Genomic DNA, 17,333 nt, shown 5'->3' with positions numbered 1-17,333 from the left:
AATGTGGTGCCTTGTTTCCCACCGAGTCATTTTTTGCAAGCATTTAGTACAGGAATATAGTTGTTTGTTTAGTAATTTTATTCAGTAATTTGTTATTAAAACCTCTTGTAATTCCTGATCATTTGCTACTGTATATAGAAAGACATTGTTAAATCACAGCTGTTACATAACAAATCAATAGACATTTTGTTTTTCTTTTTTCTTTTTTTTATGTGAAGTGTTCAAGATACAGAATATAAATTGCTTTAGTGTTCTTGATAAATGTGAATATGTGTAGGCTAACATGAATTGGATCAAAGTTCTTATAAAGCACCTACATGCACTGAGTGTACAAAATACTAGGGACACAGTCCACACCTCAGTTGTCTCAAAGCTAAAAAATCCTGTAACTCATCTGCCTCTCTTGATGTACATCTCCTATGTGATTGGCATAGATTTAACAAGGGAAATCAATAAGGGATAATGGATTTGACCTGGATTCATCTCATCTATGTACTTCTTGAAAAGAGTAAGTGTCCCTTACTCTTACTGAATATTTTGTACATTCGGTGTAGGTACCTACTCAAAATAGCACAAGGATCCATCATATATTGTGTATTGGTAAATGTCTCAACTAGATTAATCTAGTGAGTGTGGTAGGTAGAGCAGCTGACACCTAGGGTAAGACCATGTGACAATTTGAAAAGACGGCAGACTGGAGGCGATAGATCCCAAGCCAATCGTCATAGGCAAGCAATATGTGGAAGAATGTCTCTTGAATCTGTGAGAGCAGGTGTGGGATTTGGGAATGACTCCATCGATCCATTTCTAGTTGCTTATCCTGCTCCGGGTCGTTGTGGCAACAGGACAAAGCAGAGTAGTCCAGATGTCCTTTTGCCCAGCAACGTCCTCCAGCTCATGGGGGATCTCCAGATGCTCCTAGGCATGGTGGGGGATGTATTCCCTCTGCCCCGACATCTCCTCCCAGTCAGCTGTGCCCAGTACACCTCCAAAGGGCCTGGGGGCATCCTTACCAGGTGCTCAAACCACCTCAAATGGCTCCTCTCAATGTGGAGAAGCAGAGGCTCCAGGGTCGCTGAGCTCCTCACCCTGTCTTGAAGAGTGAGGCCAGCAACCCTGCAGAGAAATATTTCAACTGCAGCTTTCGACTTCAGCTCTCTCTGTACCACCATGGCCCGATACAATGACCACATTACTGCAGCCAGTGCACCCAACCGGTGGTCAATCTTACAATACCTTACACCGTCACTTGTGAATAAAAGAACCATGGCTTCAGACTTGGTTCTGACTCTCATCCCGTCCATGTTACACTCAACTGCAAACTGCTCCAATGCACATCAGAGATCACACTTTAATGAAGCCAAATGGACAATATCATCCACAAATAGCACAGATGCCACCCTAACGTCACCAAACTGGACACTCTCCAGAAATTGGCTGCACCTTGATGTCCGGTGTGAGTGTGTAGGAACCGAATGGCTTGCAACAGTGGCCTCAGCACCCCATACTCCCGCAACACCTATGCACCTAACTGGTGGATACCTCAGAGAACAGTCAAAGGCATTTTCCAAATCCATAAAACACAGACAGAATTAGCAAATTCCCATACCCCCTTGATTATCTGTGAACTGTTCCGCAACCAGGATGAAATTTGTATTGTTCCTCCTGAATCTGAGGTTTAACTATTGGCCGGAGTCTCTTTTCCAGCACTTCCCAGAGAGACTGAGCAGTGTGATCCCTCAGTAGTTGAAACACCCTCCAGTGCCCTTTTAAAAAAAAAAAAAATGGGGACCACCATTTCACTCTGCCAGCCCAAAATCCCCAATTTCTGCAGGTTCATATGTGTACATGGTACCAAAGCACCTTGGGCCATGGGTTTCATCAGACCTGAGGTTGTGTTCTGGACACTAAGGTGAAGAGAGGGGCTGAGCTGTCAACTGATAATCCTCTGGTGGTAAGTTGGATCATATGGCAGGGGAGGTAAACCTAAACATGTAGTGAGGTTTTACTGGGAATGCCTGGTGAGTCCAGAATGATTTCAACTCTCACGTCTGAACAAGCTTTTCCTGTATCCTGGAGGACATGGAGTCTGAATGGACACTATTCAAAACCTTTGTAGTGGAAGCAGCTGCTATGAGCTGTGGGCATTGGTGGACATCAGTGGTGGGGGGTGCGGTCAAGCTGAAAAAAGAGAACTGCCAGGCCTGGGTGGCACATGGGACACCTGATTCAGCAGAGAGGCAGGTCAGAAAGGCTGCAGCTGCTGTAGTTGTAGAAGCGAAAGTCCCAGTGTAGGAGTTCGGACAGACTATGGAGAAGGACTTTCAGATGGCCTCAGAGGGGTTCTGGAAAACAATTTGGTGACTACGGAGGGGAAGGTAGGACATTCCCCAGGATGTTCTCAGCAGGGGCAAGAAAATGCTGACCTCGACTGGGGACATTGTTGGAAGGTGGAAGGAACACTTTGAGGAACTCCTAAACCCAAAAGACACACCCTCTGTTCAGGAAGCAGTGCTGGAAGATTCTGGAGGGTCAGAAATTACACAGGCAGATAAAACAGCAATGGACTTTCACATGGACATGACTACAAGTAAAGTGAATCTAGCAGAAAGAGAATCTAGCAACCTTGAAGAGCCCTGAAATAACCAAGAAAATATTGTGTTGAATGAACCATTTAAATGGCATTCAAATTCATAAGGATGTCGAATTTTACTCCAATCACTTCATGTAAAGTTTTCAAAGAACCTTCAATGTCACAACATTGATGTGAGGTGTGAAGTATTTGCCAAAAATGATGCATGATATTTGTAAAAATGTGTATTATTCAATTCATCTTTTCCACGTGCTTCAAAATTGAGCTGTATACTCATTTAACCCTTTTGTTCATAAGAACCCGAATTTCTATTTCCTATATCCTTTCCCTCAGACTTGGTCACTCCAATCCAGTTTCCCTCCACTCCTTGTTTCACCCTCACCCTTCATTGACGTCATATTATCCAATCACTCTTGATCACTTTCACCTGTTTCACCATCTATATTTACCTCCTCTCAGACAGCTTTTGTCTGCTGTTGTCCTCCATTGACTATTGGTGAACCTCCTTCCAGTTAGTCAAACCTTTGTGCTGTTGCGTAACACAATGCAGTTCAGCCCCAGTTGCGACTGGCTAATAAGATGTGTTCTTTAATTCTCTTCCCACAATTTCCAGTGAGATGGTACATGATAGACACATGCCGTTTCGCAAAATGACATTACATGCTAAATCAGATCTCTTGAATTTGCTACACATGCTATTGGCACTTAGTTTTGGTAAGTGGCTCAGTGGCTTACGGTGTTATCTCCCTATAAGGAGATCCTGGCCATTCTTTGTATAAATTTACCATTTGCTGCCTTGTAATCCCAAAGTGGGATGTATAAGTGATATGCATATTGTCACTACTGAAACTTTAATTTTGGAATATTTGAAAAATTGCCAATCCTTCAATCCTTCCAATCGCCGCTTGCGGCTATATTATCCATTTGAATCTGCTAGTCATTTGTCCAGTCAACTAACATTCTTTCCAGCCGTGCTTTGTGACCCGACCCTGCTCTTGGTGTCCACATGTATTCTGTGAATTTTCTTCTCTTTTTCAAGGTGTGTTTGAACCCCTCAATTGCTGCTTGCAGCTATATTTACTGTTTGAATTTTCATACTTCCGAAAAACACCATCTGTACTGAGTCTTAACCCTATTGAATTTTATAGGACCCTGACTGTCTTTGATTGGTTTCATAACCCCATGGATAACTTATTAGAACCAAATTTTTTCTTCTTCTTCCTCCTTTCTTTCTTTTTATGCCTCCGCACCGGTGACAGCCGTGGCCGGAGGCATTATGTTTTCGGGTTGTCCGTCCGTCCGTCTGTCCGTCCGTACGTCCCATTCTCGTGAACGCGATATCTCAAGAACGCCTTGAGGGAATTTCTTCAAATTTGGAACAAACGTCCACTTGGACTCAAGGATGAACTGATTAGATTTTGGTGGTCAAAGGTCAAAGGTCAAGGTCACTGTGACCTCACGTCCGTCCCATTCTCATGAACGCGATATCTCAGGAACGCCTGGAAGGAATTTCATTACATCTGGCACAAACGTCCACTTGGACTCAAGGATGAACTGATTAGAATTTGGTGGTCAAAGGTCAAGGTCACTGTGACCTCACAAAAGACGTTTTTGGCCATAACTCAAGAATTCATACATTAATTATGACAAAATTTCACACAAATGTCTAATAGGATAAAATGATGAAATGATGACATTTTATATCCAAAAGTTCAAAGGTCAACTTCACTATGACATCATAATGTTTTGCTTACCACTGTAGCTGAGAAAACGATCTTGGGTCATTCTACAAAAATGGTGGAAGTGCTGTCACTTTTGCAGACACTAAAATCCTTTAAGTTGACCTAATAATCACATTATTTATATATGTTCAATAAATAAAGACTGTCCTTGCAATGATAAAACAAAGTTTATTGGCGGAGGCATACAACCGCAAGGCGGTTATTTCTAGTTCTTGCTTAAGTCCTAGAGCAGCCATATTTGGCAGGTGGGCTCCTATGGTCCCCCACTACTCAGGCAAGGCAGCCCACGCATCCAGATGGTGGTGCTAGAGCGCACATTTACATTTTGTCCCGTAACTCTCACACTGCAAGTCCAATTGACGCTAAACTTTGTACACACATCTGGGCATTATACTGTAGATCTACAACTTTGCCTGTGGGACTATCGATGTCAACCATTTTTTTCCAATGGGCTCTTTCAATTTGTGTCTTACTTGTGCCAAAATTGGGAGACAGCTTCAGCGAACTCGCAGGACATGTCGGTGAGATAAATCTTTCGTACACTGGTACCTACCACTGATTCTGAAGTCGCCTCCATCTGTTTATAGCAAAAACTGACTGAGCCCACAGCGTTGTCCTCCTAAGTTGCAGAAAAAAAAAACATGATTTTTGAAATTGTCATACCTTCAGTCATTAGTATACAGACAAAAAAATGGAATGATATCTTGAAAACTGACCTTACGGTAGATCAAAATGTCCAGCTGCAAATAGTTTGATAAATTGACAATGTGACATGTTCAAGATTGTTTGATCAATCTTAATCAAACTAAAGGCAAATGTCTGTAGTCTCAAGATGATGTCTACAAAGCCATGTTTAAATTAATTGATGGTGAGCACTAATACAGTTCTGAGGCTTTCAACATAACCCAGCAAACATTCTGACATCGATCAGAAGTCTAATCAACAAGGGTCGTGGAGGTTGATGCGTCGGATTATTATTATTATTTCAGCCTATAGAAAATGTACTTTTAAGCAACCCCAAATTCCTACATGCTTATTAAAGAAAATGAAAGCTAAATTTCACATCTAGCTGTGTTACCTTGGTGTTTGCTCCAAATTGCAGTTTTCTTTACTAGGAGCCCACACTTCCACCGCCCAAGGTGAAGCAGAGAAGGTCCGACAAGTGACTATAGTCAGCCTTAAATGTGCCAGGCCAACATAAAGTTGGACTTGACACACGAAACCTCTAAAATGCCTTTAAATATGTTTTACAAACTATGTTTTACAACTTTATATGGTTTTGAGAGAATGCATAGTTACATTACCAAATACTCTTAAAAAAAAGACAGCATTTAGGGTATAAAGTGCTTTATCCAGAAGTATTTAATGGTAGCCTAAATTTTGACACACTAAAGCATCTTTAAGGCCAAACAAAAACATTTTCCAAAGACATTTCCATTCACTTATTTACTGTGACCCAACTCCGCCCCAAACCGGCCCTTGCTGGAGCATGCTTCAAATGAAATCCCATTGCAGCTTCAATGTCATGTTCTGTGGCCTTGATGTTCCATCTCTTCATAGCAGCTGGAAAAGGCATAAAAAAAGTTTATGTACATGGTTGACTAATCTATGTAATGAACTGTTAAGTGCATATTCATAAATCGAAAACCAAACTGAACCATTTCTCCATACAGTTCTCTACAACAAGATTTTTAAGGAAGCTTCTGTCTAGAGATCAAAATAGATGCACACAGAGACGTTTCTCTCTCCCTCACACACGCACACACACACACACGCACGCACGCACGCACACACACACACACACACACACACACACACACACACACACACTTATTTGAGCCTGGAGCTCCTGTTTCCAGGATATCTGTCAACTAAATCAAGTCAATTTAGCTAGCTACATCATACCAACCCCCTCGTTATGGATAAAGACTGGAAAAATAGAGAGAGGATTGATGCATGGGAAAACTGCTTTGCCACACAAATATGCACGTGTTTCATTTTCCACAAAAGCTAAGCTAGGTTTTGTGGGCTAGGCTAGCATGCTAGCTGTGTTTTTCTTTTCTTATTTGAAAATACGAAAACCAGCTATCTCGAAAAAGACTTATGCTCAATCTCATAAACATTGAATATAAAAGGTAAAAGCATATCATGTCTTTCAAAATTACATTTGCGTTTTAAATTGAAGTGCCTTTTGTTAACTCACCCGGCTAACTTGCATCCCCCGTCCTAACTGCCCAAGTGACTGATCTCACCTATGGCACATGCGTTGGAGGCTGAAGGGATTACTTAAAGTGCTGTTGATGCAGGCAAAATAGTTCCTAATAAAGGCAACTTGAGGAAATTCTGGAATAAAAGATAAACCTATTTTAGACCCCCATATTGGCCATATACATGATAGCATACTGCAGTTAGAATAATACTCTTCGGGATTCATGTGCTAACATTACCGTTCACACTCAGATGATATCATTGTAACTTTATGCAATATTTATAAAGATTATATCTTGTCATGTCGGCAATGGTCGAAATAAAGTCAGGCCATGACTTGACGTCTATTAGACTTGTTGGACTCGACGCAGGTTGAGAAAATGTTTGCTGGGAAGTTGGACTATCACAAAACTTGTCCCTCACGCATTCTTCTTCTCTGGGGTTTTGGATTTACTCTTCAATTATGCTGGGAAAATATATTTTGAATGATCAAAGTCTTGGCTATTAAACCTTGTGAAGGAGCTACCTCCCAGTGATTTAATTTTTTCTTAAATAGCATTTTTTGCAGCTGAGGATGAACTGCACACAAAAAAATCATAGTATTAGCCTATAATATATATATATATATATATATATATATATATAACAATATGAAGGAAATGTTTAATGATTTTTGTAGTATTAAATACTAGATTATTTCATTAGCTGTATAATCACAAAGAGGGATATATTTTTATTCAAGAAAGAAATACTAATATAATGTTGCCCACTTACAATTTCTGTTGATAATGTACTTTGTGTTTGTGATAAAGAAGATATAATATAATTTATAAAACGAAGAACACACATTAGGTGTACCATATCAAATTCTTGAACTGACTCATGAATTTATAGACATGCAGGTCGGCACGGGTTGAAGGCATGAGTGTGTACCATATAGTATGTATATGACATAATATAGGATGTGTATATATATAGTATGTATATGTGATGTAGTATGATGCTGTGTTTATGTGTATTATCTTTGAGATAACATAAACACAAAATAATAAACATAAAAGAAAATTCTAAGTAATTATATGCATGCTATTGGAAACCTGCCCTGTTTCAAAATTAGTAACTATAACTCAGGTGTTTCCCTTTGCTTTTACTATTAAACTAAAAAAAGATTGTCCTGGAAGTACACTCACCCTTCCTTTTACTTTCAACTATGAATCTCCTCTTTTTTTGTGTTTCAGATTTCAACAGAAACTATCTATTATAATGCTTTATACTAATACTTAATACAAGACAAGACAAGGCAAGCCTAGTTTAGCCACACCACAAATGTAGGAGTGTGCACGATACTTTGCGGGTTAAGAAACGAGTAAAATATAAACTTTACTGTCATTCAGAACTGACTTCTTACCCGGCAAAGTTTTGTGCGCACTCCTTCTCACTCACAGGTTTTGCTATATTGCAGAGGTATTTTTATTCTGAAGGGCTGCTGAAACACGTAGAAACAACGTCATCAGCGAGCTAGCATTAGCTTTAGCTCCCAGCTCCCGAAAGACTATATTGGAACTTTGATGGCAACGTCTACATGATACTAAGACCTAGGAGGAAGGGTGAAAGTTTGAGACACGAAGCCATTTGGAAACCGCACACAAAAATTAAGCGCTTGGTAGGTTGTTTTGTATAAGTGTTTGGAACGCTAGTAATGGCATGTACAAATCAGCGCCATCTTTGAGGCTAAATACATCCATACATCTGTGCATACAAGCAAGGAAGGACACACTAAATGGAACTAAATGAATTGACGATAGCTTATCTCTCGTCTGCAGTTAGCTATTTCCAAATAAATAAATGATAGCTCAAGGGTAAATGTAGATTAGTTGTATCGATGGCCTACACAAAGGGACTTATACACGTCCATTTCAACAATGGAGAGTCAGTTAGAGACATAGAGTCGCACATGCGCACTTCAACAATGGGGAGTCAGTTTATTCTTGCTGGGCCTGCTCGGCGGTCCGGCAAAAATATGGGGCAACATTCAATAAACATTCAATAGGCTAAAAAGAAATGGCAGAGCTTGAGAGACTGATATAAGACAGAAGAGAGCGAGCAAAGAGAAAAAAAGAGTGGCTCTGCTGCACCTAATCAGAGGCCATGGCGTTGTGCCCAAATAACTAAACAATAACTACAAAATCTTTCAGAAATTCAAGTAGCTTTAATCTCTTCTCTGTTCATCCTTTCTAAGGAAAAAGTGAATATTTGATGTTTGCCTGTTCAGCTTGTCTCTGTTCCCGGATCTGTTCACAAACGTGTTAAATGTATTTTCATGGCCTCATTCAAATGAATGGGAAGTAAAAATCCGAAAGCTACAAACTCGTCCCAGCTGTGTCCAATCTTGGTGATTAGTTTATCTTCTGGTTTTCATGGCGGTCAAGTGCCGAATAAACCCCATGTTAAAACTAAGTGGAATATTGCTTCATTTTCCAAGCCTATGCAGAAATCAAGCAATAACAATAGCACATTTGCAACTCTGCAGCACACAAACTACTTTTTCCACTTGAGTTCATCACAACATAATATTAAGTTGTCAAACCAAATAAAACAGCAAAATGTTATTTTTTATAGTTATGGAATGACTACTTAACTACACTATATATACACAATACATCTAAACTTCTGAGTCTTGCCATGTATCCTGGCCAGCCTGGGAGGAGAAGTATGCGGTGAGCATTTCCCTCGCTTGCGCCACTACTCTGGAGGCTTTGTTCGATCCTGCCCTGGCAGGGTGGCAATGGTGGCAGGCTGATGTCAGCTTGTGGTCACTCCTCAGACATCTTCAGGTCTGAGCGAAAGCACACAATGGTACATCCTCCATCGGGCTGCCAGAATGCCAAATGTTCATTCCGCCACCAGCCTAGCCCTTGACAGCCGGTAGTTAAATACCCTCTCTCTCCCCACCTGGGGCCCAGAATAGTGTTAGGGGTGTGTTCAAGGAGAGCCAGGACCCAGATGCAGAATCGAACAAGAACAGTTTATTTTCAAAAGTTAACAGAAAATCACCTTGCGGGGCAAAACGAGACCATGAACAGGCAAAATAACTTAAAGTGTCCAGGAGGGAAAAAACTCACTAGAAAACTGGGACTAGAGTATCTACAAGTGATACGCTGAGGAAAAACTACGACAGGAGATCTTCACGAGAGCGAGGAGGCATGAAACACGAGCATGTGCGGGAATCATCTGGCACTGGGGAGAATTTGGAGCAGGCTTAAGAAGCCGGGCTGATTGCGGGATGAGAGACAAGTGTGCCTTGTGAGCCTCACTCCCGTGGAGATCGGCCCCGCCCCTCTGCATGTACCTGCTGAGGGAGAGGGAGAAAGGAAAAGGATTAGGTGGGCGGGCAAAACACAAAGAGCCAGATCATGACAAATAGGGCTTCATCAGGTTCGGCTTCAGCAGGAAGGATTCGTCACCCAAGACGTGTGGAACAGTTCCAGGTGGTCTGCTCCAGGAAGAGCTGCAGGTGGCGGGAAGCCAAGGGTGCCTTTCTGTAAAGCTTTTCCAAAGGCATACTCCCGCGGAATACACCTCCATCACTTCACTTGCCATAAGCCCTGACATTGACACGTACCATGTAAACACGACGTCTTGAGTTTGAATCTGACCCAAGACCTTTGTCAACTACAGCTAGGAGGACAATGGAAAAAGTCCCATTATAATTCCAGAAATGGGAGCCAGAATATAGTGAAGCCTGAATAGCTTAACTACATTTCCTATCAATAGAATAGCATGTAATCCTTTACTAAGGCATCCCAGATGATTGATGCCACTGCAGAGATGATACCAGTCACAACGGTCTTTCCAACACAATAGCTATATGCTGTCGTTCTGAACGAGTCCACCGTGGCAAGGAATCTGCAATATTATCAATGAAAGTATTGAGTATCAAACTTTTTTTTTTTTTTAGCCCTAACTGTGCATTACCATAAAGACTTCCAAAAAAGAATGTAGAGTTAAGTATCTGTGTGGTAGACCTCTAGGTTGGTAGGTTTACAGGTACATTATCATTGACTAAATAAGGGAAATACTGTATTAATATGTAACAGTAAGTATTGTCTGTATTATTAAGAGTGGAGTATAGGCCAAATAGGAGCCTCACTGACAAAATAATATAAAGGTAACTTTATGAGTGTAATGACACAATACATTATCATTGACAAGGCAAATAAATGTGAGTGATATCTTTGAGTGTCATTACGGAGTGTTTGTTATTGAAGAAGGATGAAAGTTATTGATTTAATGGCGCAAAATACAATAGCGTAGCCTACCGAATGCAGAGCCAGGGGCTCCCGGGGCTAATTTCTTCTCTGTACCAAGTAATTTGAGCAATGCCGGGGTCGACTTGGTTCAACTGGTCTAACTGTCCCCGGTCAAGCCTGAAGTAATTTCTGAACTCTTCACCAAACAGCCCCAATTCCTACTACACGGAGGGATTGTCCAGCCTATAGGCCCTTTTCACAAACATGGCTGCCATACTTCTGCAGGGTATAGATCGGTTCTCACCATTGCCAGCAATGTTAAAAAGCCAACTTTCTGTCACCCATAACTCTGTCTGTGATCACTTATCTTGTGTTTCAACATAATGTATAACACAATACTGTGACATATCTTCCTGTTTCTGTTGTCAGACGACTGCGCAACTATAAAAAAAGTGATTTGATTGAGGGTCACAACATGCTAACAGTATAGAAATTACCGTTAACCTTGGTTAGCCAGTTAGCATTTTGTGACCCTAGACCACAGTTACTTACGCAGTCGTCTGACAACAGAAACTTTAGGTTACCAGGGTAACCCCGGTTCTCTGATAACCGAGTGAGGTATCTCACTATGGGAAGCGCCTTCTGGCGTGACCAATCATGGAAGCTCCAATAACACCACGTCTGTCGCGAGACCAATCATCTTGAGATGCACGGGCCAGCCCGTCCCCCTTTATAAGCGCCCCCGGCGCTGCACCCACCATTCTCAAGCGTATTTCTTCCACATACCCTACATATGCAAGCAGGGCAGTGTTGTGAGATACCTCACTCGGTGATCAGAGAACCAGGGTTACCCTGGTAACCTAAAGTTCTCTTTCAAACCTCATTCGGTATCTCACTATGGGAGATGTGGCCACTCCCGAATTGCATGCTCCGAAGCCCATAAGACCTTGACCCGAGACGGGTCGACACCACAAGCCCTCCCCATGGACTAGCACACAATTAACATGAACCCACACTCAGGACTGAGTGAGCCAGTGAAGGCTCCATCACGTCCAGGTGGTAAAACCGAATTAATGTGTGTGGGGATGCCCAACTAGCAGCAGCACAGATGTCCCTCACAGAAATGCCCCTGAACAGGGCCCTTGAGATGGCCATACCCCTGGTGGAGTGAGCCCGTAGACTCTCCGGGGGCTGCAGTCCACGACTCTCATAAGCCAGAATAATAGCCTCTACCACCCAGTGTGACAGGCGCTGGGGAGTCAGAGCCCTCCCTCTGTGAGAGGGGGCCCAGGATACAAAGAGCTGGTTACTCTTTCTAAGTCCCTTAGTCCTGTCCACATAGATGCGTAAAGCTCTCACAGGACAGAGTGAATTAAGCCAGGTTAGGGCGCAGCATTACCTTCCCATAATCCGGGGAGAACTGCAAGCAGGATGCGTGCACAGATAGCGCATGTAATTCACTTATCCGTTTGGCTGACGTCAGAGCCAGCAACAGGATAGTTTTTAAAGAAAGCAACTTAAAATCAGCACAATCCAAGGGCTCGAAAGGCAACCCTGAGAGCGCCTCCAAAACAGTTGGCAAGTCCCATGACGGAACTAAAGGTTTGCGCGCGGGCCGCATGGCAGGCTGAAATAGCGGCCAAATAGACCTTAATGGTGGAGAAAGCTTTACCATTGTCCAGTAAATCCTGCAGAAAGCATAACACATCCGGGACAGAACTCTGGAACGAAATGATGGCTCTAGCCTCACACCATCTCTCAAATACGCGCCACTTATTATCATATAATGATCGCGTAGATGGCGCCCTCGCGCTTTGAATAGTCTCAATCACCCTCAACGGGAGACCCGACTCATTCAGATTTACCCTCTCACGTACCAAGCCCAGAGAGCCAGTCGTTCGGGGTGTGGGTGAAAAATCTGTCCGTGCACCTGTGACACCAAGTCTGTGCGTAATGGCAGCAGCCATGGCTGGCTGTGAAGGAGCTGCACCAGCTCCACCATCCACGGTCCGCTGGGCCAATACGGGGCTATCAAAATCAAAGACAGCCACCGCTCTCTCACTCTGATTAGTATCGGAGTGATGAGGCTGAGCGGGGGGGAATGCGTACAGCAGCGCGTTTGGCCATGGGTGAGCCAGTGCGTCCGGTGCGTCTCTGTTTCTTAACGAAAAGAACAGAGGACACTGCGCGTTCTCGTGCGATGCGAAGAGATCTACGGACCCTCGGCCGAATCTCTCCCACACCAGGAGAAGCACTTTGGGGTTGAGCCTCCACTCGCCATAGAGAGGATTGCCTCTGGAGAGTAAATCCACCCCGCTGTTCAAGACGCCGGGGACGTACGCTGCGCGTAATGACAGCAGGCGCTCACTGCTCCACAATATCAGACTCTGGGCCAGTCTGTGTAACTTTACGGAGTGCGTGCCACCTTGCCGATTTATATAAGCCACGGCTGTCGTGTGGTCTGACCTGACCAACACATGACACTTTCCCAGGAGTGGCAGGAAATGTTTGAGCGCTAGGACAGCCAACAGCTCCAGGTAATTTATATGAGCATGACGGAGCCTCGGGGGCCAGGTCCTGTTTACTGACCTCCCCTCGAATACTGCTCCCCACCCTGTCAGTGAAGCATCCGTTGTCACTGTTTACCTCATAACTACCGTTCCCAAGGGGACACCGGTAGTGAACACTTCCAGGTCTCTCCAATGACGGAGAGCCAGGAGGCATCCCGGGGAAACCCCCACCATACGTCTGAGGTGACGTCGTACGTCCAGACGCAGTGAGGATACCCAGCGCTGAAAATCCCTCATTCTCAGCAGCCCCTGAGGAACGACAGAAATGGCTGACGCCATCAGCCCGGTCAGGCGGAGGCAGGCTCGTAGCGAGACAGAGTTTCCCCGGCGAAACAGAGCCAGGTGCTGGCGAAATTTCTCCACCCGAATTTGTGACAGAAAAGCCCGAAAAGAAACAGAGTCTATTTCGAGGCCCAAATACACTATACTCTGAGTGGGAGACAAAATGCTCTTTGCGCGATTGACACTGAAGCCCAAGCTGTAAAGCCTGTCTAACAGCGCCTGAGTGTCTCTCTCTGCTTCCTCCCTGCTGGGAGCGCAGAGGAGAAAGTCGTCCAGATATGCCAGCACTCTGAGGCCCGTGGCTCGCATCGGATTCAGAGCTGCTTCCACACACTTGCTGAAGACTCTCGGGGCGAGTGACAGCCCGAATGGCGAGCCTGATATTCGTAGGCTACGCCCTTGAAGGCGAACCTGAGATATTTTCTGTGTGCTGGATATATGCTTATGTGAAAATAAGCATCCTGCAGATCCACTGATGTGAACCAGTCGCCTGGTCGAATCGAGCAGAACAGAACATTGTGTGTGAGCATTCTGAATTTGTATTTCCGGAGGTGTGAATTGAGGAAACGTAAGTCCAGATTTGGACGTAATGAACCTCCCTTTTTCAGGACGAGGAAGTACTGGGAGTAAAAACCCCGACTCCTCTCCTCCTCCGGCACAATTTGAATTGCCCCTCGGCTTAAGAGAGAAGAAATTTCGCTCTCTAAAGCCTCTGCGGCTTCCCCCGTGGCTTCTGAGAATAGCACACCATTGAAAGACGATGGTTTCACTGCGAACTGGAGCCTGTAACCCCTGACAACGGTTGTAAACACGCGCCCTCTTGTGGCGACGGACTGTCCTGCACCTTTTGGTTTTCTCTTTTCTTTTCTTTTTGAACTGCTCGCTGCGCCCTCGGTTTTATGAACGAGCCTGGCTGCGTCAGCGGCTTCTTTATTGAAAAACCATGTAAAGTGCTTGGTGAGAGCATTACGTGACACTTTCCCACTTCCCTCTGAACTGTCCCCGCAGGGTGTTGAGGGGGGGTATGTGAACTGGGTAGCACTGGGCGAACATGTGCTTTTCCCTGTCTGTGAACGGGGTGAACATAACGGGCCGTTACACAGCGCTGACCGGGACACTGGTCTGGAACCTCTCTTCTCCGTATCTTGGGGGGAAGAGGAAACTGCCAGTCTGTCCTGGGGAGGCTCAGAGCAGGGATCTCTCTGAGTGCTGACTGCTGAGCCTCTGTCTCCATTAACCACGGCTCCTAAGTCGACCGCCTCTTCTTCCCCTCCGGCGGGCGGCTCGATCCGGTGGCGGGAGCGGCGACGGCAGCGGCGAAGGACTTTTTGCCCCAGTGTTTTTGGCCCTGAGCTCCACGTTGGTGAGACGTTGGCTGCTCAGGTGCCTGGGGTCTGGGTCCCTTAAACCTCCCGCTGCGCCCTCTCGCTGCCATAGACGCAAAACCCAGGTGGGTTGGTGGTGGCGGGCGAGGTGTCGTCTTGCGGGGAAGGCAGAGGTCGAAAGCCTCCCCCTGCTTCTTCCTCAGGTCACTGGTCTGTTGCATTGCAGTAACAGCTTCTCCAAATAAGACCCTAGCCTGTGACGGGTCGAATGGGGAGTCCACTATGACCTGTTTTTCCTGGTCAGGCAGGCTGGAGAGGTTCAGCCACAGCGATCTCTCCCCCGCCACAGCCAGGCCCATGGCGCGGCCATAGCCCTGAACCGCACCTATGGACACACGGAGGATGAGGTCAGTGACGACACATATCTCCTCCCAAATAGTCAGACTCGGGGATCCCTTATCTAAAAGGTGATCCATGTCCTGAAAAAGCTCAGCCTGGTACGCTGTCAGCAGGGTGATCATGTTTAGGTTTTTCATCGACTGGGCTGCTGATTTGTACACCTTTTGGTACATGGAGGCGGTGAAGCACTCCATCTTGCCCGGGAGGGCGGGACCCGCCGTGGCGAGGGTGGACCGGTGGCTGGGATGGAGGTGATGAGTCACCGATTGCTCCACAACCGGGGGTTCTGCGAGCCCCAGCACCTCGCTGTTGGCGACATCCAGGCCAGAGTAGCCCTTGATGGGAACTCTTTGTCGAAATGGTTTGTCCCAGTACCGCTTCATCTCCTTCATGCAAGCCGGGACGGCGGGCATAAGTTGTTTCGCGGAGACCTGACGAGAAGGCAGGATTTTACCATCGTATAAATCCCTCTCCTCCCCCTTGTCATCCAGTGAAGCGGGCCAGTCGATAGCCAGCCTGGTCGCTGCCCGCTTAAACACCTTGTGTAGGTCAACTTCATGGGGGGCAGGGGGAGGCTGTGCCTCCCCACCAACAGAGCTGCTGGGCCGCGACGTTAGAGCGGGGGGAAGGATGGCGTCTTCATCATCCTCCTCATTCTCGTCGCTGAGGAGATCCAGGTTAACATCATCCTCGTCCTCCTCTCCGCCGCTGCGCTTGTACTCTGAGCCGAGGAGTTGGTCGAACAGCGGGGGAAACTCCGTATCGGGGTCATCCACCATATCAGCCCAGCTAGTGCTAACCGTAGCCGGCTTGTCTCTGGGCTTCGCCGCAGTGTCGGAGAGGCAAGGGTCGCCTTTTGAGGCCGCTGACACTCTCAGGCGACGCTGCAGGATCCTCGTCGGCATGGCGCAGCAGTATTGACAGCACTCGGAGTCCGCGAGTGATGCCTGGGCATCAAAACACACAATAACAAATCAATATTTAGATATATAAAAAAAAATATATATATATATATATATACAGTATATATATATATAAAAAAAAAACCCTGAAGAAACCACGCACCCACACATACAATATTTTTATCCAATATAGGCTACATCAGGAATATTCAATAATATATAGTATATCAAAAACAATATCCATCCCAAATAATCTATAAACTATAACTATAACCATGCATATAGTACACACATGAACAGTCATGTCTATATCCATATATGTAGCCTGCATATGCACACGTATGCCCACGTATTTGTTTGGATACAGAAATTACACAAGCATGTTCACGCATGATTGATCAGGCATTGTCACTGATTATTACATATAATTACTTCAAGTAGAATGTAAATTATAGAACCTTATATATCTACCACATTTACTTCAATATTTATCTACCCTTTCCAACATATTATGAAATCTTTAAAATTTCTGCTAGCTGTCCAAGTTCAGGAAACCATTCTGAGATGGATGGGCCCCCTGCCTCTTTCCACCCCCTCATAATTTGCCCAACATGCAGTTATATCATTCACTCTCTTGCTCCCAAAAATGTTGCAATGAGTGTTCCAAGGATATACAAGCTAGGGCAAGGTTAAAATGTTGTGCACATAATGTCTATAACATGGAAGCTATGCCATAAATGTAAAGACTGCCCATCAAATCAGAGAGGATTTTCAATAGTCGTAATACCTATGTTAAAATATAATAATGTCATAGGCCTATCTCTGAAAAGGGGCACTTGGTTATAAGGGCAAAGGAGCGGCACCCCCCCCCCCCCCCCCCCCCCCCTTTGCACGCCTATGTGTGATACAAACGTGTTATTTTTTTTTCTTATGCAAAATGTCTTTATTGTTCCAGAAGGCGGAGGAGGAAAGTTCTGTTCGTAAACCAACAGCCAAGCTATAAGCGCTTCCCTATTAAAATTAGCTAACTTAATGGGGATTTTATGAACACAGAAGCTACAT

General features: G+C 44.7%; 1 pseudogene; it reads right to left on the bottom strand.

The window, feature by feature from the left end:
* Positions 1–11,792: 11,792 nt before the first annotated feature.
* LOC144542381 (uncharacterized) lies at positions 11,793–13,517 on the bottom strand (annotated as a pseudogene).
* Positions 13,518–17,333: the final 3,816 nt, after the last annotated feature.

Source organism: Centroberyx gerrardi, chromosome 15 (assembly GCF_048128805.1).
Source record: "Centroberyx gerrardi isolate f3 chromosome 15, fCenGer3.hap1.cur.20231027, whole genome shotgun sequence".
Lineage (NCBI taxonomy): Eukaryota > Metazoa > Chordata > Actinopteri > Beryciformes > Berycidae > Centroberyx > Centroberyx gerrardi.
The sequence above is the reverse complement of the archived record's forward strand: the minus strand, read 5'-3'. Positions and strand labels throughout refer to the sequence as shown.